General features: G+C 36.5%; 1 protein-coding gene across 1 annotated transcript in view; it reads left to right on the top strand.

The window, feature by feature from the left end:
• The first annotated feature begins 6,681 nt into the window (after nt 1–6,681).
• LOC128207979 (zinc finger MIZ domain-containing protein 1-like) overlaps nt 6,682–26,735 on the top strand; it is a 103,497-nt gene continuing 83,443 nt past the window's right edge. The window contains 1 exon segment of the mRNA XM_052911225.1: nt 6,682–6,919. The gene's annotated coding sequence lies outside the window, so the exon portion shown is untranslated.

Genomic DNA, 26,735 nt, shown 5'->3' with positions numbered 1-26,735 from the left:
AAAGGAAGTTTTTGCTAATGTGTAGCCACAATCATTTTAGATACTGGTAGTGGATAAGGGCATTTATCTTATATGTACCCACAATCCATGCAGGTACTGGTAGTGGGTAAAGGCAGTTATCTTCTATGTACCCACAATCCATGCAGACACTGGTTGTGGGTAAAGCCAGTTATAATAATTTGTGTGTGCCCACAATCCATGCAGATATTCATTGTGGGTAAAAGCAGTTACAATTTGTGTACCCACAATTCATATAGATAATGGTAGTGGGTAAAGACAGTTATCTAATGTGTATCCACAATTCATGTAGATACTGGTAGTGAGTAAAGGCATTTATCTTATTGCATTTATCTTATTTGTGTCCGGAATTCATACTGGTACTGAGGCGGGTAAGGGTTGTAACCATGCATATGCTTGCAGTAGGGAAGGGCAGTAATCTAATGTGTATATCAGAATTGACACCAGAACATGCATTGGGTAAGGGCAGTTAACTTATGGGTATTTCAGAATCGATGAATGTACTGGCATTTGGTAAGGGCATAATATCTAGTGTGATTCAGACTCATTACAGTTATTTCATGTGTATCTGGATTTCATGCCTAAACTTTTAGTGTTAAAGGCAGCCAATAAAAAATGAAGTTATATTGTGTGTACAGATGATTTCGTGTGTTTTTTCTGCATATACAAAGGCCTCTGACATTTTTGGAATTGGACTTCATGCCTTCCTGTTCGATGAAAGTATGATTTTTAAAGACCAGCATTAAATCATTGACTTGACACATTTTATTCCTTGTTTTATCATTAAATAAGGCAACAAAGTTGATTTAGACAGAATTGAACAAGTAAAGAAGCCGTGATGTTGCTGTTTTATAATTTGTAATAATATGGTTGACCAATTGAGATAATTTGTGAATTTGTGATGGTAAGTGTTATTATGCCCCGACTAAAGGGGGGTGGGGGGTGTCACATATAAATCTGCCCTTGTCTGTCTATCCTTCTGTCAGACTGTCCTTCCCTTTTTACCTCACAAAAACTTGTGTCGTGTATATCTCCAATAAATAATAGCCATCGTGATGAAACTTTGCAGGAATTTGAAGCAGAATGTCAAAATGTGCACCTGGTATTGTATGTGTTGCTGTACTCAGTATTTAAATAGTGATGGCTTTTGACTTAGTTGATAAATAGTAGGGATGCAAACGGATGGCTAAATTGATATTCAAATATTCGGTAATTTTTTTGAACGAATATACGATAGCCAAAATACATCTTTTAAAAGTTGTAGTAAACTTTTGTTATATTCGCTAAAGTAATAGTGTTACATTTTAGCCCTTCTTCGTCATAACCACTACGCGGGGCGGACCATGAATTTCACCAAATGAGCCTCTGAAATTCCTCATTTCAGAAAGACAAAAAGTAATACATTATGAACAAAGAAACAACAAATTATTTCAATTTATACTCCTCTGCCTTCATATCTGTAGACAACGTAAACTTATGGATTCTGGTCAAATGGCGTTATGCGCCAATGGATGGTCTTTCTGTAGTACGAGCAGCCTCGTTCTGGGATTGACCTCTACTAAATAAAACTATGGAAAAACCAAACCAACTCCGGAACTAGTTTATTCCTTGATTGGCAAAGGCATTCAAATTTACCGAAACTTATTGAATTTTGTGTGTCACTTGTTTTATTAAGCCAGTTAGTGTAAAATACGGGGTCTTTTTATGGTATCTGACGATATGCCCCTAAATGGCATATGGCGCGTGTTTAGTGTATCACATTTACACCTCTGGCAGTATTGGCCAGTTGTTGTAAAAAAAAGACAAACAAACTTTAAACACAATAACACAGTTGTAGGCTCAAGGTTTATTATTATATTTATTTGACACCAAAAGACATTGAATATTCTAATACCGATTTTGACATTTGAATACCAAACGTTTGATCAAATATTCGAATATTCGAATATTCGTTTGCATCCCTAATAAATAGCCTATGTAGGGTGCCATCTGTGTCACATATTAGGCAGAGTAATGAAACTTTATAGGAAAGTTAATCTGCAAATAATAATGTGCACTTAGGGTCAAGGTCAAGGTGACTGTTACTAAATATTGGAAAAGGCCTTAACTTCATAATTACAGTTTAAATATAGTGATGATGTTGTATATTGGTTATTTCAAGGTAGATTTATTGCCTTTAGTTTAGTTTAAACCTATTTTTTTTTACAAGGATTGTAAAACAAGCTATTGCAACTTGTTCACTGTCGTTGGCATGATGTTGTGCAGGAGTGTGGTCTTGTGTTGTGGGGGAAACCTTTTTATGTTCCCACTGTTTTGTTGTGCAAGTGGTAATTTTGATGCACTTTCATCGACTATTGGCAGAATAATGGCCCTTGCTTTTGTGACATAGGTGGGAAGTGCGGTCATCTGTGTCCTTCGAACACATTTCTATTGTTCAATCTAAATTTGTTTTTGAAATTGTAAATTAAACAGGTAGTAAATTATCCTGCTGAAAAAGTTATAATAGGCAACTACAGTAAAATAAGTAAAAGACATTATTAATGGCTACAAAAATGTAACTTCAAGAAGACCTTTTATTATACCCCCACAAACGAAGTTTGAGGGGGTATATAGGAGTGAGCTTGTCAGTCGGTCGGTCGGTCTATCGGTCGGTCGGTCTGTCTGTCTGTTGGTCGGTCAGTCGGTCGGTCTGTCGGTTTTCATGGTTTCCGGACAATAACACAGGTGTAACATCAGAAGATACAGGTCAAGTTCGATATTGGGGCTGGTGGGGCCAAGGTCAAGGTCACTGTTACTAAAAATAGAAAAACGGTTTCCGGACGATAACTCATGAAAGGCTAGACAGATTTGGAAAAAATTTTGGTACACAGGTGTAACATCAGAAGATACAGGTCAAGTTCGATATTGGGGTTGGTGGGGCCAAGGTCAAGGTCACTGTTACTAAAAATAGAAAAACGGTTTCTGGACGATAACTCATGAAAGGCTAGACAGATTTAAACAATTTTTGGTACACAGGTGTAACATCAGAAGATACAGGTCAAGTTCGATATTGGGGCGGGTGGGGCCAAGGTCAAGGTCACAATTACTATAAATAGAAAAACGGTTTTCGGACGATAACTCATGAAAGGCTAGACAGATTTGAACAATTTTTGGTACACAGGTGTAACATCAGAAGATACAGTTTGGTACACAGGTTTACCATCAGAAGATATAGGTCAAGTTTGATATTGGGGCTGGTGGGGCCAAGGTCAAGGTCACTGTTACTAAAAATAGAAAAACGGTTTCCTGACGATAACTCATGAAAGGCTTGACAGATTTGAACAATTTTTGGTACACAGGTGTAACATCAGAAGATACAGGTCAAGTTCGATATTGGGGCTGGTGGGGCCAAAGTCAAGGTCACTGTTACTAAAAATAGAAAAATGGTTTCCGGACGATAACTCATGAAAGGCTTGACAGATTTGAACAATTTTTGGTACACAGGTGTAACATCAGAAGATATAGGTCAAGTTTGATATTGGGGCTGGTGGGGCCAAGGTCAAGGTCACTGTTACTAAAAATAGAAAAACGGTTTCCTGACGATAACTCATGAAAGGCTAGACAGATTTGAACAATTTTTGGTACACAGGTGTAACATCAGTAGATATAGGTCAAGTTCGATATTGGGGCTGGTGGGGCCAAGGTCAAGGTCACTGTTACTAAAAATAGAAAAACGGTTTCCGGACGATAACTCATGAAAGGCTAGTTTTTCTTGTCAGCAGTCAGCAGTCTAAATTACTCAACAGATTTAAATAAAACAATACATGCATGATAAAAGAAGATGCAGTGTGCAGTAACCTTGGAGTTATGGCCTCTTTTCAAAGGAATGGTTTGCCATTCCTGTGTCCAGGCGGCATTTGGGGGTATTCGTCACTCCTGTGACAGTTCTAGTTTTATATGAGTAGTGAGTGCAAAGTAGATTATTTATGAATGTATTCCAAGAATTTTATGCATCAAATTGTTGTGATGGACATTTGTAGCTATTCATATTTACTTTCAGTTTTTATTTGATGTAAATGAATGTTTCAGTGTTTCAGATGGTGGCAGTGTGAGGAACTGGTCCAGAGTTGTCCATGCAGTGACGAGTATAACCAGAGGTTATGCTGTTCTAAGATATGACCTGTCTTCAAAGTTAGCTCTTTCTTCTTCTAGTGATTATGGTTTGAATCCTTTTAGATGGTGACAAAACTTAGGTGAAACTATACTAATAATTTGAAATGAAATAGATAATTATCAACAAATACAGATGTGCTTATTGTGAGGATGTAAAGGTGTGCCTTGGGTGAAATATTCAGCCTTCACTTGAAACTGGGAAACAGTCAGCCTGAACTTAAACTTGCAAATATTCAGACTAGAATTGAAACTGGCAAATAGTCAGCCCGAACTGGAAACTGGCAAATAGTCAGCCCAAACTTTTAACTGGCAAAAAGCCAGCCTGAAATTGAAACTGGTAAATAGTCAGCCTGGAATTGAAACTGGCAAATAGTAAGCCTGGAAATGAAACTGAAAAAAACATTCAGCCTTGAATTGAAACTGGCAAATAGTCAGTCTGAACTTGAAACTTGCAAATAGGCAGCCCAAACTTGAAACTGACAAAAAGCCAGCCCGGAATTGAAACTGGCAAATATTCAGCCTGGAATTGAAACTGGCAAAAAGTCAGTCTGGAATTGAAACTGGGAAATAGTCAGCATGGAATTGAAACTTGCAAATAGTCTGGATTAAAATCTGACATAATATCAGGATTGCATTTCTTCAAAAAAAAAAAAAATTTAAGTAAAAAATAAAATGATAATTAAAACTAAATTATTGACCTATCAGGACGTATTTAAACAAATTTTTTTTTTTTCAAATCCACACGCTTATAATTGATTAGTTTATCGCTTCAAACAGACCAACCAGAGCCAACTATTTTGTGCACTCGATACCGTATATTGGTGTACATGAATGAGACAATTTATATATTTGGCCTCGACGTCATACTTATTGATCTACTCACCTGATTTTGGCTGTCGCTGTTGCTCCCTTGGTATAAATATGTTGAATTTATAAAAGATTTACCATAATCTATTCATAATTATGATTTGCTGTGTGTATTGATAATTGCTAAGATATTTTGTGAAGTTTCTGAGATAATTATGTTAACCCTATGTTACTATAATATTGGTTTAATGTGTTCAAAAGTATGAGCGATTTCCCAGTTAAATTAAAATCCATCCACCATATGAAATTGTCAGTCTCCCAGATCATTCTTCAGAGAAGTGAAGATCTCTAATGACATTGTCCTAATAAAATGCTAAATCGAGAAAACCCCAATCCCTAACTGAATTAGCCTTATAAGGAAGCGTTATCAGTCTTTTGAGCCCTCTCTGGTTTGTCACTATGGCTGTCTTTTATATGATTGTAATTCATCCCAGAGATATGTTGTTTGAAAGAAGACTATTGATTTCCTTTGCTTGATAATTTAAGCACAGGGGAAAGTTGCTTTTCACCCTTTGATTGGGTTTAAAAGAGAGTATCGTATTGCAAGACATAATGGTCTAAAAACTACGGATTCTGAGGAAATATTTGCATTAGCCGGCATTTGTCTTAGAATTAGAAATGCTGTTATAGATTATCAAGTGCTTGACAGCACAAGTCAGAAGGGAATATGGATATTGGCTGGAAGACCTCAAAGGGAGATAATCTTGTAATTCAATTCAGCAGACGACAAAATAATTACTTTATGTAACAAAGGGGGAGAAATCTGTGTTTACAATATTAGCAGATGACAGATTTGAGACCTGAGCAGGCTATAAAACAGGAAGGGAGGCAACTCTGATACATTAGCTGCTGGAGAGACGGAAAGGAGAGCAATTGATGTGGCGTATTGGTTACAAATCACCGAGGATAAAGTTAAGATGTTGTGATGATGATGGAAAGATTGGAACAGCAAACACAGGAGGTGCGTTTTCCTGACTGACTGATGATCACTGCTAACAGTTCTTGTTGAAGATCATTAGGGACAATGAGCATGATTATTTAAACACTGTTGCTAATGCCAGTAAGGGTTTAACAAGCAGTGAGGAGTAGTAATTGATAAAGTTAAGCTGTCAACATTATTGACAATCAGTTATCATTGGTCATATTGGTTTCTTAAGTGATTTGTTAAAATATTAATGAGATGAATGATAAGTTGGATCTGTTTTCTCAAATAAAGAACACAAGGGCCATCGGAATTGGCGCTCTAACTGAAGCCTGATCAATTTGAGAATCTGTTGTGGGGTAATCACTGTGACAGTTTATTGGTAAATCAAGTGATGCGCCTTGGCGTGAACTCTACAGTAATCGCATAAAGAAGCTAGCGATGTCTAATATTTTCTTTGTAATCTGTCGGATATAATCACATAAAGAGGAAAATCTCTTTTCAAGGGTTTTTCGCTATTCGTTTAACACAGTAAAACCAGGTGTCCTCAGTAACGATTCATTTCATCGGCAGGTACGCTGTTAACTTTTGATATGGGATATTGCACCGTTTACATAGTGTGTGTGCTTTTAATAAATTTTGTCGTCTGCTAATATTATCGACTGCTAAATAATTGCTACTCTGGGATCTTTCAACATTGTTATTCTTTTCAGCGACCTTAATACAGCGATTTATTTACACTTAACAGAGAAAATCTTCTAGTATTCAGTGATTTTGATAATTTGATTATTTAATTCAGTGAAAGTGGCAGATCTGAAGTGATCGTTGAAAAAAGTGGAGGGACAGTTGTTAGCAGCAGCAGACGGACAATTTATCGTGCTATAAATAAACTTGAGGAGCTGCTGGAATGTGCACAGGAGAGTGACTGAAGCTTATTAGGAGCAGTATCCCTACTTAAAGGTAATTGAGCTTAACTATCAGTATTATTTACTGTTAACTGCTAATAAAAGGGTTATATGGTTAATGTATTCAAATAGAATACGAGATGAGTTTTAAGGATAATTCTAGTAATAGAAGAAGTTGTTTAAATATTAGATAGTTAGGAATTTGGTATTACTGTTATTGATAGCTATATGTTGTACTGGCGGTAAGACAATATTAGATATATTTGTCTGTAGATTATATTGTAGCTCAACAATGATTCTTAATTGATGTTGACATTGTAGTTATTGAAAAGTGATTGAGTGGCTGTGCGTTTTGAAACGAGCATTTAATTTGTAGTTTATTACAGTGTTTCATTTGATTGATAGTCCTTAAAATTGATAATGTAATTGGTTTTTGTTAGCATGATTTAAAGGACAAATTTGAAATACTGTAATGATGAAGCTGATTCAATTAACATTGCATTTAAGTGGGAGAAAAGTGTCAGCATTACTGATGTATCATTTTTTTATGCTGTGGAAGGAGGAGGGCCTAATGCAATAGTTCCGTGGATGGGAAGGTGAGCTTGTCTGTCAGAGTTTTGTTTTATACCTTTCTCCTCGATAACATGAGCTATTTTCATTATTTAGTGGCAATTAATAAAGTATATTCACCAGTATGCATAATTCTACACAATTTTTGTGCAAATACATGGCCCTTTAAACATTAAAAAACTTCTAATCAGAATTACCTTTAACCTTCCAACGCTTGATAAGCGACTGGAGTATATTCAACATGATTCGCAACTTAACATATTTGTTTGTACATATTCTTTCCCTTTAAGTCCTTTGAAATTGTTCAAACCATATTAAGGTTAATGTTAAGGTCAACTTTCCAACATTACTGTTGTTCATGTCGAACTATTGAGGAAATTATGGCATGCTGAAGATCATTTTGTTTAAAACTCCGGACAAATGTGTCATAAAATGGATAAAAAATTGTATTGATACAGCCCAGTATAAACGTACAAATATATATTGGATGACCCACTCTCAAGATTGGGCAATGTTTTTTTTTTTAATAAGACGGTCAGAGGTTGTTCGGGTTAGGGTTTTTCATGTTGAAGGCTGTAACTTTGTCATGCAGGGAGAGATTTTTAAATTAATTGGCGCATTTGTCAAGTACATAAAGGTGATGTGTTGCATGCAAGACCCATGTCCCTACCTCAAAGATCGAGGTCACAAATACAGACTTATCAATACAGAATGTTGCTTATTCACATATACAGTATAGTTGGTCGTGTTCTGGATGTAACTTTGTCATGCACTGAGGGATTTTAAAAAAATTGGCAAATGTGTTTGTACAAAAAGACAAGGTGTCGCGAGCCAGACCCACAACCCTACTGCAAATTTAAGGTCACACTTAGAGTTTAATCAATATTGAATGCTGCATATATGCGCATAGAGTATAGTTGGTTGTGTCCAGGCTGTAACTTTGCCATGTAGAGAGGGATTTTAAAATTACTTAGCACATATGTCCAGTACATTAAGACAATGTGTCACGTGCAAGACCCACATCCCTCCCTACATGACCCTTTTAAAAATACTATGCGTATGTGTTTGGTAGATAAAGATGACTCGTAACATGCAAGTCGTATTTCTACCACAAAGGTCAAGGTCACACTAACAGGATTATCATTATGGAATGCTGCATATGCATATACAGTATAGTCAGTTGGCCGTGTCCAGGTTGTGACATTGTCATGCACAGATGGATCTTAAAATAAATTGACACCTGTTTTCAGTTATGATAGCTCTTCCTGAATGTAGGCATATTAGTAATTGCATAATCCGGGGGCATTTGTCACTTACTAGTACAGCTCTTGTTTCAAAATTATGTTGATCTTTCTTAATTAAACGCTCATTTTTTTCCAGTTATAGCCTTCACAAAATGGAAGCATTTTTTTTAAAAACTATGAACATCTTACAAAGGGAGATAACTAGCTTACATAAAATCAATAACACATTTACAGGACAACAGACAACAAAACTGCCACAGATACAATATTATAATTGTATATTTGTATATATGTGATGTTTGTGATGAAGAAGAGGTTTTTTTAAATTAATAAATAAGGGAGGTAATAAGTCTTTATTGGATAAGTTTTAAATATGCCTGCCTTATTTCCAAATAGTGGATCACAATGAACATAAATAAAACACTATTTTAACAATACAGGGAATATTGAAATATGAGCATATTAAGATTTCACAGTGAAATGGTTACAATAAAGATTTTTTCAAAATTCAATATTTTATATTTCATAAAACTGATCCAACAACAACATTTTGGGAAAATATTGCTTCAAAAATGCTGTTACCTGGAATATAAATATGACATGAATTATTATAAATGGAAGCAATGATGAGGGTGATTTAAAGGAGTTGAATCATATAGATACCATTTGCAAGATGTCTACACTGGAGGCTTTGTACATGAGTACTGCCTGACTACTAGGACCCTGGAAACACACAACATGTTAGAATTTCAGATTTGTTTGGGATAAGAGCACACAGCTTACTTTTTTATTTTCATAATTCATTTATTGCAAACAAACTGTTGATTGCTAATGACATTGTCATTGGACTATTTCTTTGATGGACATAATTGGAAAATTGTCAGATGGTCTTAAAACAGCCATATTTGTCACAGTGATTACTTCAGCTGAGTAACTATGCTTTCAATAACTTGCAATTTCTGATTCTTTCTCCATGACAATGCAGAGGCTTTTTGACACAAATAAGCTACTTTAATTAATAAAATTGCTTGGGATCCAGTAGACAGCCAAGTTTAGTGTCTAATCAATATAAACACAATAATAAATCTCCATTGATGATATTGTAAATGGGAGGAAAAGACTGACATATTGCATGGGGAAACTAGTTCCAGATAGACATTTTCTGGACAATTCTGTCTCTCTCAGAAGATTTTTTCACACAATTTGCTGGTGCTGAACAGATTTATCTTAATGATGAGTCCAACAAATATTATGGAAACCCGTGAAGGACAGTAAATAGGGGTGGAACAAGGAAGAGAAACACCAAACACTGAACACTGACTATCGCCTCGATTTAAGATGCTCCTTAATATGAAATATTCTTTGTTTGCAAGATTTTCACAATAATGATTACAACTATTTACTATTTCGGAAGAATTAACTTAAACATGCCATGTGGTATTTAAAATATGCCAACTGCTGGTCAAAACAAGGTCATTGTAACAGTGCTGATGCCAGTCAGAAGGGACAGACACAGTCTGTATAATAAACCTGGTCAAGGTCATTGTAACAGTGCTCATGGTATTCAGGGAGAGCCATATCACAGTCTGTATCACAAATTGTGGACCAAATAGCCTTGGTCAAGGTCACTGTAACAGTGCTCATGGCATTCAGGGAGAGCCATATCACAGTCTGTATCACAAATTGTGGACCAAATAGCCTTGGTCAAGGTCACTGTAACAGTGTTCATGGCATTCAGGGAGAGCCATATCACAGTCTGTATCACAAAGTGTGGACTATATAGCCTAGGTCAAGGTCACTGTAACAGTGCTCATGGCATTCAGGGAGAGCCATATCACAGTCTGTATCACAAATTGTGGACCAAATAGCCTTGGTCAAGGTCACTGTAACAGTGTCCATGGCATTCAGGGAGAGCCATATCACAGTCTGTATCACAAAGTGTGGACTAAATAGCCCTGGTCAAGGTCACTGTAACAATGTTCATGGCATTCAGGGAGAGCCATATCACAGTCTGTATCACAAAGTGTGGACTATATAGCCTAGGTCAAGGTCACTGTAACAGTGCTCATGGCATTCAGCAAGAGCCATCACGTTCTGTATCACAATTTTTGGACTATATAGCCTAGGTCAAGGCTACTGTACAGCGTTCATGGCATTCAGTGAGAACCATCACAGTCTGTTTCATAAATCCTAGACTAAATTAACCTTTGTCAAGGTCACTGTTTTAGTGCTCATGACATTCAGCAAAGCCATCACAGTCTGTATCATAAACTTTGAATTTATATCCTTTGTCATGGTCACTGTTACAGTGCTCATGACATTTAACAAAAGCCATCAGTCTGTATCATAAACCAAGGATTTCTTGGCCTCATCAAGGTAAATGTTACTGTGAGTGTCATCACATTCAGTAGGAGCCACCACAGTCTGCGTTACAGTACTTATTGTGGTCTTCCAGAGCAGATGTTTTGACAAGATACCAGCAATATAGCAATACCATACATTTTATATAAATGCACAGACCTGAAATTGCAACAGGTCAAGGTCAAAATAATTCACTCAGCATATCTACTTCTGGTACCAATTTCTCGAAACTTCTTAAGTCTCTTATAACAGGATTAAGCTAAACTCTCTATTTTTGTTTTTCAATAATTTGCTTAATATTTACTTCTTTAAGAATTTTTATACTTTAGATAGGAATTATCTGTATGTTTATTACATTGAACCATTTTTCATTAATTAAATTAATTAATTAAATTTAAGTATGTATTTTGGCTAATTGATATAAGCTACTTAAGCCTGTTAAGCTTAAGAAGTTTCGCGAAATTCGGGCCTGGTTCTTTTCTTCAGATGTGGTTGGGTTAACTAGGTATTTGGGTTCAATTCCCAACCTGGCTGTATGCATGTTTTTGTTGGTGGTTGTACATCTTCTGACATGTTACCCCCATGAGACCACATTTTCACATATCATTGTGGAAACAAGTTACAATTATAAATTAAATTTATGCACATCACTTTAATGTTGTATGTACAAGAAAAAACTGTTTTAGTGAAAGATAAGTGTACTTTAGTAAGCCCCCATGGTAGATTTTAACCATAAAGACTAAAATAATGTGACAAGACTGCTTAATCAAAATAAATTGGGTTGTATATTTTGACAGAGAGAAGATAGGTTATTGTATTCACAAGATTACATAAATGAAACTTTACAACTTAAGGAAGTGTGTTTAAATCAACTCTTAAGTATCCTTACAATTACCTTTATAGATACTTCTATTAGAAAGAAAATATCTATCGTCTAATGTCTTTATTGGAGTTGGCATATTGAAACGATAAAAAATGAACGTAGAAAGTTTGTTATCTTTTGAAAACATCTACAATGTTAAATCATTGAAAGTAAATAAAAGATTTGATTTCACATGCTGGATAAGAGCTTCGGAACATTGTGCATGACTATTATGCAATTTGTTGAAGGGCTTAACGTTATCAGTTTTGGTCATCAAACGAGAAAAGCAGAAAATGTCAGTCTTCAATTCACAATGGGGCAATATGACTTAATTGATTTGTATAAAAATCAATATTACAATACATTTAAACAAAGAGTGGTTTGCTAAGCAGACATCAGTGCTAGGAGATATGTTTTGCAGGAAATGTACTGCCCGTAATGAAATTTGTCTGGTAATTAATTCCACACAAGTCAAGATACTCAATGATAAAATATTGATGCTTAAATTGATATTTCAAACACATTCAAAATGAAATTTTAATCATCTAAAGGTCCTAGCAGTTGCTTTGTCCAGATTTCTATTACTTATCAACAGACAAATGTAATCAATGCTTTGATTTCTAAATTGTTTTTTCAGTAAGATATTTCATCAGGGCCTCATTATGTGGACACAATTATGTTCAGGGTTTTTCTGCATCAAAGAGTGAAAACTATGCATACAGTACCAACCACAGTCTTTTGCAAAAACAGGTTGCTGTTGAGGGAGAATTTATGTCATCGCTGTAAATCGTGGGGATATTCTAAGTAAGTACTGCGGTAGCCAACGTGGTGGTACATGTATCACCATGTTCATCTGCTGCTAGCGCACATGCCTTCCGAATACGTTCATGCGGCATATCAGCGAGATGGGGTTTAAGGCAACATATGGTATGTTAATAGGTGCCATGGGTACAAAAAGAAGATTGTAATTGGTACCTTGCTTTTACACAGAATGCCTTTCAAACAATTGCGAGGGTAAACAATGTCGTCCCCTACACGTGATTATTAGGTGGCTGGAATATTGAGTTTTTGTTAAAGACTTTTTGGAAATAGTTAATTAATGCTAAAATTAACCTAAGATAGGGCTTTCACCGCTTAAGGAAGACTGCACCAGTAGCTCCGTTCATTTTAGTTTTACACACATCTTTTTTGGAAAAGCAGAGGTTACTGTACGCTTTTGTAAGTGTCAAAACTAATTAAACAATAATGAAATAAGTTTTTACTTAGAAAGGTATCATTGCTCAAAGTGTTTGTTTAAATGTGATTTGTTATGTATGTTACTTTAAGGTTTTTGGAAAATCATGATTGAAAAGTGACTGAGGTCAAATACGCATTCAAAGTTCAAAGCACATTTAAAGCCTTTTTGCCTCATATTCATGTGAAGAATTCCCTTTAAAATCACTAGCTTTTTTTTAATAACAAACAATAAATATCATATAATAATATACTATATTGTATTCAATATATCATATATTCACATTCGCGCAAGTTAAACGCGGGCATTCAAATTTTAGATTAGTGGGAGTAAGGTGACAATAATGTGAAAAAATGGTCTTCAGAAAATTGAAAACAGCTACTCTAGTTACTGTTAATAAACACTTCACAATGCTGCATATAGAGTTGACTTGATGTGGGGTAGGGATGCGGTTAAATTAAAGAAATGAACACGTGTACAGTATGTTATTATTGTGGGTAAAATAGATTGAAAAGAATAAGTGCTCATTAAGAAAAATTTGCTGCAAAATCTGCAAAAAAATGCGTGGTTGGTAGCGTACGCTGTTTTATATGGTATGGAAAAAACAAACAGTGTCAGTGAGATTTGTAAGTAAAATGTTATGGGGATGATATTTTCATACTATGCTTACACACATATATAATATGAACATACTCTTTAGATAAGAGAAACAGCAACATCAGAATCAGCACCATTGACAGGAACAGCACCATCTTCTACAGTAGTAACAAAGTTCTGTATGTTTTTCATTATATAAACGAGTAACAGTTTGTTTTTAATTGTTTTGCTTGTTTTTCAATTAAAGCATTAAATATAACACCTCGACTGGTGAATAGAAATATTTTTTAAAGCAACATTATGTGAACTGAGTAACAAATTAAAATAGATAACTCACTAAGATGCTATATTTAAAGACGTATCATTCAATTTGGCAGCATGTTTCTTATTGATAAAACAGTCAATTTAAAGAGATATTCAATTTTAATTTTAATTAAGTTGAAATTTGAAAATGTCCTGGACGCCTTTTCCCAAAGATACTTACATTGGTAGGTCAAAGATACTTACATTGGTAGGCCAAAGATACTTACATTGGTAGGTCAAAGATACTTACATTGGTAGGCCAAAGATACTTACATTGGTAGGTCAAAGATACTTACATTGGTAGGTCAAAGATACTTACATTGGTAGGTCAAAGATACTTACATTGGTAGGTCAAAGATACTTACATTGGTAGGTCAAAGATACTTACATTGGTAGGTCAAAGATACTTACATTGGTAGGTCTAAATGTAGAAAGGCACTGAACTGGTAAGAGTAAAATTTTAAAATGTCCCTTTATGTAAAGACTGGATGAGATGAGAATGCAATTCTTTAACCTAAATGTGGTCGTACTGCTAATTTATAAATGATTTTCATTTCTAACAAGCTTTTTTTTGTTAATGTGTATGTTATTTTTGGATGTTAAATGACTAGTCAAAATTCATTGTCAGCAGTAACTGCCATGAAATGTTGAAACTTGATGGGTTTTTTTAAACAACTCAAAGTAAAAGTGAGACATTTCCACATTTTATTGCCTTCATGATATTCGTAATACCAATCATACATAAAACCTAGTGAAGTGAGGCTATCTCAGTGTACTATATATTTACTTTACAGCGTTTGAATTTAATATCTGATTTAGTAATTTATTCCGTTTCACACTTGTGATAGGAAAATTATAAACACATAAAACGCAGCATACCGCTTTTGATATTTTGTCGTTCTTTTCAATTTGAAACGGAAAGGAAAACATTTATCAACCCATGTTTGAATTAAGGTGTCTTACAAATTTGTAGCCCAGTGTATAGATTTGTTAGATAATAATCAAATTCAGAATGTGAAAAAAAACGCCTAATAACGTCAAATGCTTTGTAGCATCAATAGCAGAGTTAATCAACAGTAATAATCAGTGGTAAGAATTATGATTTGCGACTTTTAAATAATTTTTATGCAGTTTGAATCACACATATTTCAGCAGACTCATTGAATGGAAACCAACATGAATGAATAAATGTCACTAATTACCATAAGATATAAATTACATCGTTTGTAATATCACTTAAGATGATGAGATTAATTATTAATGTGAATACTTCATACTGTGGTAGGTCCTGATAATGTTTATAAGAGAACTGAAAGGTCTGCCATGCAACAAGAACAAGTCCAGAGTTGCTGTTGCAGTTGATTTGTCAAGGTCATGGAATTAATTTAATTATTTTATTTTTATGTAATAGATTAAACAGCATATTTGAATGTGTCTCAGAGAGACATTCTTGTTATTCTGGGTGGCACTCGACAGCTTTTCAGATAATTCAACATCTTTTTTTGATAAGCTGTAATGTTATCTCCCGCTGAAAGGTTTCGTTAGGTTTATATGTTCTGACGTTGTCTGTCCGTCTGTCTTTACCTCTGTACATCTGAAGCCATTGGCTGCAGAACTTATTGACATAAGTTAATAAAACATGTGTTAAGTGTGTACAACCATTGGAGCACAGACAAGATTCGTCAGGATCGGGTCAGTAACACAAGAGTCATTGCCCTTTTATTAATAAAAATGAAATAAAAAATGTTAATATATCATTACCTTACAGGAATTAATAAAGTTGATGTGATGTGTATATAACTATAGTGTGATGGTGCATGAACAAGGTTTGTCTTGATTTGATCAGTAAAACAAGAGTTATTGCCCTTTAATTACACAAATACAATTGTATCATGCTTTTTTTCACTATTTCATTGATAACGGTAATATTTTAAAATTTAATTTTTTCCATTCCCATTACAATTCTTTTGTCATTTGAATCACTCTTTGCAGAGTTTTGCTTAAACTGTCTTCAAAATGTTCTCGAAAACGATTCATCTGGCAGGTATATCATTTTTCGAATTTGCTTGTTCCAATTACATATTTTTTTGTTATTTCACTTTTAAGTCTGAATGATGAATAGTTCCATTTAATACTGTAATATTTATTTTTGAAATTGTTTTGTTTGCAGAAGATTATTCTTTTTCATTATCTGCTTCCTATGAGGTATGGAAAGTTACAAAAAGAAAGGGAGACTTAGGGACACTTACATATTACAGTCTTGTCCAAACCAAATAAAAATTGTCAAGGAGAGCTTAAGTTGAGATAAATTAAAACCCTTCACTGCATTGTGTAGATTACAAATCAGTTGAAATAGTTTTGAAACTAACTAGAGAAACAGTTAAGAGTTAGAAAATGAGGATAATAGATCACCCTGTGTTTCCACCATGAGAAGAAATATGTGACTTATCTGTCAATCACTGATAAGTGATATTCTTAAAAAAAAAAAAAATCACCAAAAATGTGTCTATAAAAATTTGCATGATTATTGAACATGCAATATTTTTAATTGTACAGATACAAAATTAAAATTTGCATGAAATGGTCCTCTAGCGCATCGTCATCTCAAGTTCAATATTTTGATCTTTTTCTGACCCATTGCTAGTAATGAGATATAAAAAGGAGTATTATGATAGATTAAGGCACTGTCACATATTTGTAACTAAAATCACGGCATTCAACAGGTTTATAAATACAACTTTGGAATGGGCAACAGATAACATGTCCGGCCTTGTCCAAGGCATCACTGTACATAAGAGTGCCTTGTTATTGGCAATTTTATAAACAAAAAGGTAACAGTGTAATTGGCAGGACATTGTCTTCAGAGCAGGCATTTGCAATTGTCTGTACATTGGAGGATGTTGTCATGGCAGCAGCCTAAATGTCATTACTTGAGCAACAGTATATATGGTAGAGTTTTGAAGATGGCCAAATAATGCATGACATGTGCTTTGCAACAGGCTTTATGACAGGTCTTTGTCCTAAGCAACATGCTTCATGACAGGAAGTTGTACTATGGCCAGACTTTGTCCTTGGCAACAGGCTTTATCACAGGAAGTTGTCCTATGGCCAGATTTTGTCCTTGGCAACAGGCTTTATGGTAGTTCCTTATCCTAGGCAAAATGCATCATGGTACATAAATGTCTTTCCTTGGCAACAGGTTTCATGACAGGTACTTGTCCTAAGCAAACAGGCTTCATGGAGGTTCTTAGTCCTTTGCAACATGCTTCATGAAAGGTCTTTGTTGGGAAACAAACTATTACAGGTGTTTGTCATAGGAAGGGCAGGGTTTTGTGTGAGGTTAGGCAACACTATACATGGTAGGTTTTTTTCGTTAGACAGCACTATACATGACTTGGTTTTGTGTTGGCCAACACTTTCACTGCTGGGTTTCGTTCAAGCCAACACTGTACATGGCTTGGTTTTGTGTAAGCCACCACTATCCATGGCTGGGTTTCGTTCAAGCCAACTCTGTTCATGGCTGGGTATTGTGTGAGGTTAGGCAAGACTATACATAGCTTGGTTTTGTGTAAGCAAACTCTGTCCATGGCTGGGTTTCATATAAGCCAACTCTGTACATGGCTGTGTATAATGTGTGAGGTTAGGCAACATTATACATGGCTTGGTTTTGTGTAAGTCAACTCTGTACATGGCTATGTATTGTGTGAGGTTAGACAATGCTGTACTTGGCAGTGTTTGGTGTAAGTTTACACTGTACATGGCTGAGTATTGTGTGAGGTTAGGCAACACTATACATGGCTTGGTTTTGTGTTAGCCAACTCTGTCCATGACAGGGTTTTGTGTGAGGCAACACTATACATGGCACAGTTTGGTGTCAGGCAACTCTGTACATGGCTGTGTATTGTGTGAGGTTAGACAACACTGTACTTGGCAGTGTTTGGTGTGAGGCAGCACTGTACATGGCTTGGCATTGGCAACAATTCATGTGACAGGATCTGGGCAGAAAATACATGGTGACTAAGTGCTAGGGAACATTGCGCTCTGCAAGAAAGTGGCCTATGTAAAAAACTTTTTGTTTTATGAATAGGGTACTTAATTTTTGCAAACACTGTAATATTGGTCGCATTGCTCAACCAGGCCCTCATAAAACTGTGTTCTCTGCAAGACATTTTTGGACATGATTTCAAATTCTTTTTGCAGGATTTCTCTTTGCTTTGAATATGTGCAAATCATTTAAGGAAATAGAGATCATTGTTTTGCTCATCAATCGGAAATTTGGAAAATATTACATAAGCTTTCGGAAGAACATTGTGTTAGTTTATATAATTATTAAGAGATAAGTTATGTAAAATGCTTGGCATGAAGAACAATTTCTTGAGTGGTTGGTATGATGCTGAGTGAGGTTTCAACACAGGTGGAATTTTCATCTATCTTTTTTTCTGACAAATCTTAGATGTGTTTTTATCTGTATTGCTTTGTTGTTCAACACAAAATCTACTTTTTACTCCACATAAACATGAAATATGGTATACGGCTTCTAATGATAGATCACACCTTGATTCATCATAGGTAAAGAGGGTTGTTTTTTTCCTGGGATTTTTTCCCTCAATTTAGTGATGAGGATATGTGTTTTCTCTTTGAGACTTTGTGATCTAGATGTAATTACCTGGTAAAATATACTATATTTATGATGGTTTTATTACTCACAATAGTTTTATTAGAAGTGTTTTATGGAAATGAATACTTAATATAGCTTGCAGCCAGGCTTATTAAGGAAACAATGTTAAACCTGATATGGGCTTGTACCCTTAATTTGTTTGGTCCTTGTTGTCAGCCTTATGCAGAATAAGTAATAGTTATGGCCCCCCTCAACCCAAATTCCCAGGAAAATAGCATGCTAGCGCTTAAATAGCCCCTGTCTATTATTTCAATCATAAGGGTTAACTGTTTTGTACCATATTGTTCAAGGCCACCGTTCAATAAAAAGAATGCAGTATAAGTGAATAGCTTTGTAACTTATCTGACCAAAAGTTATAGAAGGGTTATGGTAATTCCATGGCATCCATTAAAGGAACTTTGGAAGTATATTGCTCCCTAGAAATGAACTAAAACTTCCAAAATGGATTCTTAGGAAGTGCAAAAATTTCCATCATTTTGGAAAAAACTTCCAAAATATAGTGTCAAAAAATGGTGGCAATGTTACTTTTATGAATACACACACTTTCAAAGCAGAAAAAAATGAAGTAAAATCATTATTTATGATATATAATGGTGAAGTTGACAAGTTATAGTTGCAAATTATTTGATTTTTAACCTATTAATGGAACAAATTGTGGTGTTCAACAGAGACTTTAACTTCTACATTTTAGTGAAAAACTTCCAATATGGATTGTAAGGAAGTTAAGACTTCCATTTTCAAATTCTTAATGGAAGCTCTGGTCATTCTACTTGGTATCATTCAAATGTCAGGGAGTTAATGTGTTGACCATAAGTAAAAATTAATACAGGTATTTATATGTCAAGATTGCCAATATTAACATCATATGCAAGACTTATTTACTGCCAAAATTCTTATCTACTATAAAATAATATCAGAAAAATTAAAAAAGCTGCTTATTAACTGATCAACATATGACAGAAGCACATATTAGCCACAAACACATTGCGGTTGTTAAAATTGTAGACATTTGATTGGGTATTTAATAGCAACAATAAGTCTGACAGCACCATAACTGAAGCAAAAACAACAGCAAAAATAGAAATATTGAGTATTGGTTGACAGAGTTGTGTGAAATGCCTCCAGAAATGCAGTAAAAGATAGTCTTGAGGGAGTGAATGTAAGCTCTACTTTGATCTGTCAGTGCAGCCACGTGCAGCATGGGAGTAATATATTTACTTAGATTCATTTGTGGCACATGAGCTTAGCATTAATTAATCTGCAAATTATCCTGTACCACCCCACAAATAACAGATTCTGTTGACTCCTTGCAGGTGCTGGCAAAATATGTTATGATCTTTTTAACCAGCAAGCAATTTTGTATCCTATCAGATAACATTTTTGCATTATGTTCAAGATTTGCAGATACTCAACCGAAACATAAATTATTACATTTGGTTAAGAATGCCATATCCCTTTTGCTCAGAAAGAAACAAATTACAACTTTGATATAATAACATCTAAGAGATGCTAGATATATATATACTTACTATTATTTATTATTAATATGCTTAACCTTCTGTCATTTGTGTTGATAAAAGGTTGTGTTCTGCAATGCACTTTCTTTAAAAGCCTGCACCCTTCTCTGACAAGCAGTGCTGATAAGCCACAAACTGGCTGGTTTCAAGTAGCACCCTACTCATAGCTTGGGGTCCAATTACAAAGCAAACTGAGAGTAAAGACAAGGTCTTTATCATTGCTTGCAGAAATATTTGACATATGCTACATGTTCTTTCAATGTTTCCAACAGCTTTATATGCTGCTCAGCAAAACTCTCCAGTGTGGTGATGTGTGCATTTAATTCCTGGAAAATTTCTCATGTAAGTTATATATTTTGTTTCTAGATGGATAATTCTGTAATATGTTATTTGTAAATTGAAGGGAAGATCCAGTTAAGCTTTATCTGTGTGGAACATAGTGTATATTTTGGGGGATAATTATTCACTCAGGCTTTGTCAAAACAGAACAATATTGGCATACAGACTGACATATCATTAGAGATGCAGCAGAGTAATAGATGTTTATTGGGATACTGATCTTGTCAGAATTATTATTATGTCTACTGATGCTTGATAACATTGCCACAATCTGTGGCACTTTTTCTAATCCTCTTATATCCCTTTGAAATATATATATATTAATAAGCAGGTATAGTATTTAATGATTAAATTTAGGTTTTTGATAGCCCCTTTCATATTTAGTTTTAAGTTTTTTTACCACTTGGGTAAAAAGCTTTTAGTTTTTGTTGATCCCTCCGGCATGCAGTTTTATTTTATTTTACCCATTTAACACACCCCTTATTTGTGTAGTTAAAGTTTTTTATGTATGTGGTTTAAGTTTTTGTTGACCCATAATGTATGTGGTTTAAGTTTTTGTTGACCCATAATGTATGTGGTTTAAGTTTTTGTTGACCCATAATGTATGTGGTTTAAGTTTTTGTTGACCCAAAATGTATGTGGTTTGAGTTTTTGTTGACCCATAATGTATGTGGTTTAAGTTTTTGTTGACCCATAATGTATGTGGTTTAAGTTTTTGTTGACCCAAAATGTATGTGGTTTGAGTTTTTGTTGACCCAAAATGTATGTGGTTTGAGTTTTTGTTGACCCATAATGTATGTGGTTTGAGTTTTTGTTGACCCATAATGTATGTGGTTTAAGTTTTTGTTGACCCATAATGTATGTGGTTTAAGTTTTTGTTGACCCTTAATGTATGTGGTTTAAGTTTTTGTTGACCCAAAATGTATGTGGTTTAAGTTTTTGTTGACCCATAATGTATGTGGTTTAAGTTTTTGTTGACCCATAATGTATGTGGTTTAAGTTTTTGTTGACCCATAATGTATGTGGTTTAAGTTTTTGTTGACCCATAATGTATGTGGTTTAAGTTTTTGTTGACCCATTATGTATGTGGTTTAAGTTTTTGTTGACCCTTGATGTATGTGGTTTAAGTTTTTGTTGACCCATAATGTATGTGGTTTAAGTTTTTGTTGACCCATAATGTATGTGGTTTAAGTTTTTGTTGACCCTTAATGTATGTGGTTTAAGTTTTTGTTGACCCCTGATGTATGTAGTTTGTTGAGTTAATGTATGTGGTTTTGATTTTTATCAACCCCTGATGTAAGGAGTTGAAGTTTTTTATTGACCCCTGATGTATGTGGTTTTAGTTTTTATTGACCTGTGATGTATGTGGTTTTAGTTTTTATTGACCCCCTGATGTATATGGTTTAAGTTTTTGTAGACCCCTGTTGTATGTGGTTTAAGATTTTGTTGACCCCTTACATATGTTTTAGTTCTGAATTACTTTATTTCAAAGATACTGCTAAAGAAGATTTTTTAAACAAAAAGGTGACACAGCCAAAAGGGGTCAAATGTTATAACATCAGCACTCTTCCTATACTCTACCGCCCAGACATATCAATGCACAGAATATGTTCATAAAGTTTTGATAGAAGAATCATGAGAATCCAGGAGACTGGTCAGTAATTCTGGAATATAAAACAAGTCATAAATCAACAGATCTGAAAGGGTCAGGAAAGGGTCAATATTCCCATTATGCCTGCTTGTTTTCCATGAGAGCTGGCAGTGTTCAGGCCAAAGTTGACTCTAATCATTGCTGATAAGCCACAAATGCTGATAGATCCATAACAAGCCAGTAAACAGTGTTAAGAAGCTGTTTTACCTTGTTAAATGCTAAGAACAATTAATCATGCTATTACAATCCCAGCATTCTGGCAAGTATATTGTTAATTGGTTCATGGATGATGGAATTTATTGCCACATTTGTGTCCATTACTTCTTGTCTGGTTTCATGTTGTCAGGTGTGTTTTCAAGTTACCTGAGCATGAAACAAGCTGCAAAAACTGAGGTGTTGATACTGTCTCCCCATACTCTCACTGTGGCATTTATCTGGGGTTTATTATTAATTTGCGTGGGCACAGGCACATGCAATTATTAGGTTGTATTTTTTTGTGACATGTAAGACAGATAAACAGTGACCGCCTGTCCCTTAATTCCATGTTAATTGCTGGTGTGTGCTGTTCATTAATTAATTAAGTCATCTCCACCTTCCTTGCTCACTTATATTGTGTGGTTGAGAGATAATTTATAACATTGTAACGAGGTAAGTGTTTAAAACAAATGATAAAACATTATGGAGGAAAAAGTAAATAAACTTGAGCTATGACAGAAACTTTATTTGAGTACACTCCTATGCACAGGGTACAGAAGGTAGAAAATTCAGCTCTCTATATGCTTATCAAATAATGCTCACACTGAGCCAATTTCTGACCACTGTGCGCAAGAGTGAGTATGTAGTTGCGTTTCTTTTGAGAAACTGATTTTTTTTTTCAATAGTCTGTTTAACAATGAACTTTAAATACAATCAAACCCCGTTGGCTCGAAATCCTAGGGACGGGAAAAAAATATCTGGAGCCTTGGAAAAATCAATCCAAGCAGAAATGCTTACATTCAGTATATAGGAATCGGTCCTTTACATCCAGTTCGAACCAACGAGAAATTTGAGCCAAGCGAGTGTTTGCCAGCGGGGTTAAACGTATGATGCTATGTTTTAATCATTTTGGCATTGTTTCATTTAGTAACTGAATTGATAATCTTGTAAATAAAATGTAAAGCAATTTAAAAATGAAAATGCTAACATTAATCCATTTCCATTATTGTTTAATAACATATTTGTTGACAGTGACACTGAAAAAAGAGCTTATAAATTGTCTTGGCCTTAAAAGTTAATGAATGAAACTTAGCTTCAGTTGTAAATATAATGTTTTAAAACATTGTCATCATTATTATAAACATGAACAGCCTGAATCCTCTTATAAAATGCTGCAAGAGATAAAGGTTAATGCATCATATATCATACAGATGCACCACAGTTGCATAAGCAAACTACTGTCAAGAAAACAAACTCAACTTGTCTCTACAATGTTTTCTGTCATGTTTTTTATGCTTCAACAACTTATGACAACCTCTTTTTGACAGTTTTCAGCCAAATATATTTATTCATTATCACTGTCCCTGTGGCCTTGTTACAATCCAGATAGGTTAATGCCATAGCTCAAATCAAAATCATGAGATCGAGGTTGATGATCAAATCAATTGTACTAGCTGACTTTGATTTGAGTATTTTGTCTGATGCCATTCTTTGGTACAATTGCCTTTTTACCGAAACACCAAAGTGGATTAGAGGTTTTCTTTTGATCCCACAACATCTATGACAACATGCAGAGAACCAAAAACATACTCCTGGTATGAGAACTAACCAGCTTGAAAGTTTCTTTACATATTTGGGAAAAATTCCACTGCAAATAGTTCCTCTGTAGTGTTGTCTGAAAGTTTGCCCTGTACTTAACACCCTAATGAAGTTGGGAGAGATGTAGTGGTAAAGGTATATTTAGCCTCTCACCCAAGTGGTCATAGGTCCTAGCCTCACTGGGTGAACATCAGCATGGCCTCTTGCCCAATTGGTCATAGGTTTAAACCTCACTGGGCAAACATTATCATGGCAACTCACCCAAGTGGTCATAGGTTCAAATCTCATTGGACAAACATCAGCATGGCCTCTCACCCAAGTTGTCATGGGTTCCAACCTCACTGAGCAAACATGATCATGGCCTCTCACCCAAGTAGTCATAAATTCCAACCTCACTGGGCGAACATTTTCATGACCTTTCACCCAAGTGGTCATGGGTTCAAACCTCACAGGGGAAACATCATCGTGGCCTCTCACCCAAGTGGTCATGGGTTCAAACCTCACAGGGGGAACATCATCAAGGCCTCTCACCCAAGTGGTCATGGGTTCAAACTTCACTGGGCAAACACCATCATGGCCTCTCACCCAAGTGGTCATGGGTTCATACTTCACAGGGGGGACATCATCATGGCCTCTCACCCAAGTGGTCATGGGTTCAAACCGCGCTGGGAAAACATCATCATGGCCTCTCACCCAAGTGGTCATGGGTTCCAACCTCACTGGGCAAACATCATCATGGCCTCTCACCCAAGTGGTCATGGGTTCCAACCTCACTGGGCGAACATCATCATGGCCTCTCACCCAAAAGGTCAAGGGTTCAAACCTCACAGGGGGAACATCATCATGGGCTCTCACCCAAAAGGTCATGGATTCAAACCTCATAGGGGGAACATCATCATGGGCTCTCACCCAAGTGGTCATGGGTTCAAACTTCACTGGGCAAACACCATCATGGCCTCTCACCCAAGTGGTCATGGGTTCCAACCTCACTGGGCGAACATCATCATGGCCTCTCACCCAAGTGGTCATGGGTTCCAACCTCACTGGGCAAACATCATCATGGTCTCCCACCCAAGTGGTCATGGGTTCAAACCTCACAGGGGTAACATCATCATGGTCTCTCACCCAAGTGATCATTGGTTCAAAGCTCACAGGGGGAACATCATCAGGGCCTCGAACCCAAGTTGTCATTGGTTCAAACCTCACAGGGGGAACATCATCAAGGCCTCGAACCCAAGTGGTCATGGGTTCAAACCGCACTGGGCAAACATCATCATGGCCTCTCACCCAAGTGGTCATGGGTTCAAACTGCACTGGGCAAACATCATCATGGCCTCTCACCCAAGTGGTCATGGGTTCAAACCTCTCTGGGCGAACATCATCATGGCCTCTCACCCAAGTGGTCATGGGTTCAAACCTCACTGGGCGAACATCATCATGGCCTCTCACCCAAGTGGTCATGGGTTCCAACCTCACTGGGCAAACATCATCATGGCCTCTCACCCAAGTGGTCATAGGTTCCAAACCTCACTGGGCAAACATCATCATGGCCTCTCACCCAAGTGGTCATGGGTTCCAACCTCACTGGGCGAACATCATCATGGCCTCTCACCCAAGTGGTCATGGGTTCCAACCTCACTGGGCGAACATCATCATGGCCTCTCACCCAAGTTGTCATGGGTTCCAAACTCACTGGGCAAACACCATCATGGCCTCTCACCCAAGTGGTCATGGGTTCAAACCTCACTGGGCGAACATCATCATGGCCTCTCACCCAAGTGGTCATGGGTTCCAACCTCACTGGGCAAACATCATCATGGCCTCTCACCCAAGTGGTCATTGGTTCAAACCTCACTGGGCAAACATCATCATGGCCTCTCACCCAAGTGGTCATGGGTTCCAACCTCACTGGGCGAACATCATCATGGCCTCTCACCCAAGTGGTCATGGGTTCCAACCTCACTGGGCGAACATCATCATGGCCTCTCACCCAAGTGGTCATGGGTTCCAAACTCACTGGGCAAACACCATCATGGCCTCTCACCCAAGTGGTCATGGGTTCAAACCTCACTGGGCGAACATCATCATGGCCTCTCACCCAAGTGGTCATGGGTTCCAACCTCACTGGGCAAACATCATCATGGCCTCTCACCCAAGTGGTCATGGGTTCCAACCTCACTGGGCGAACTTCATCATGGCCTCTCACCCAAAAGGTCATGGGTTCAACCCTCACAGGGGGAACATCATCATGGGCTCTCACCCAAAAGGTCATGGGCTCAAACCTCATAGGGGGAACATCATCATAGGCTCTCACCCAAGTGGTCATGGGTTCAAACTTCACTGGGCAAACACCATCATGGCCTCTCACCCAAGTGGTCATGGGTTCAAACCTCACTGGGCGAACATCATCATGGCCTCTCACTCAAGTGGTCATGGGTTCAAACCTCACTGGGCGAACATTGGCATGGCCTCTAGTCCAAGTGGTCATGGGTCCCAACCTCACTGGGCAAACATCATCATGGTCTCTCACCCAAGTGGTCATGGGTTCAAACCTCACTTGGCGAACATTGGCATGGCCTCTAGTCCAAGTGGTCATGGGTTCAAACCTCACAGGGGTAACATCATCATGGTCTCTCACCCAAGTTGTCATTGGTTCAAACCTCACTGGGGGAACATCATCATGGTCTCTCACCCAAGTGGTCATGGGTTCAAAACTCACAG

Source organism: Mya arenaria, chromosome 2 (genome assembly GCF_026914265.1).
Source record: "Mya arenaria isolate MELC-2E11 chromosome 2, ASM2691426v1".
NCBI classification, from domain to species: Eukaryota; Metazoa; Mollusca; class Bivalvia; order Myida; family Myidae; genus Mya; species Mya arenaria.
Note: the sequence above shows the minus strand (reverse complement) of the source record. Positions and strands in the feature narration are given on the sequence as shown.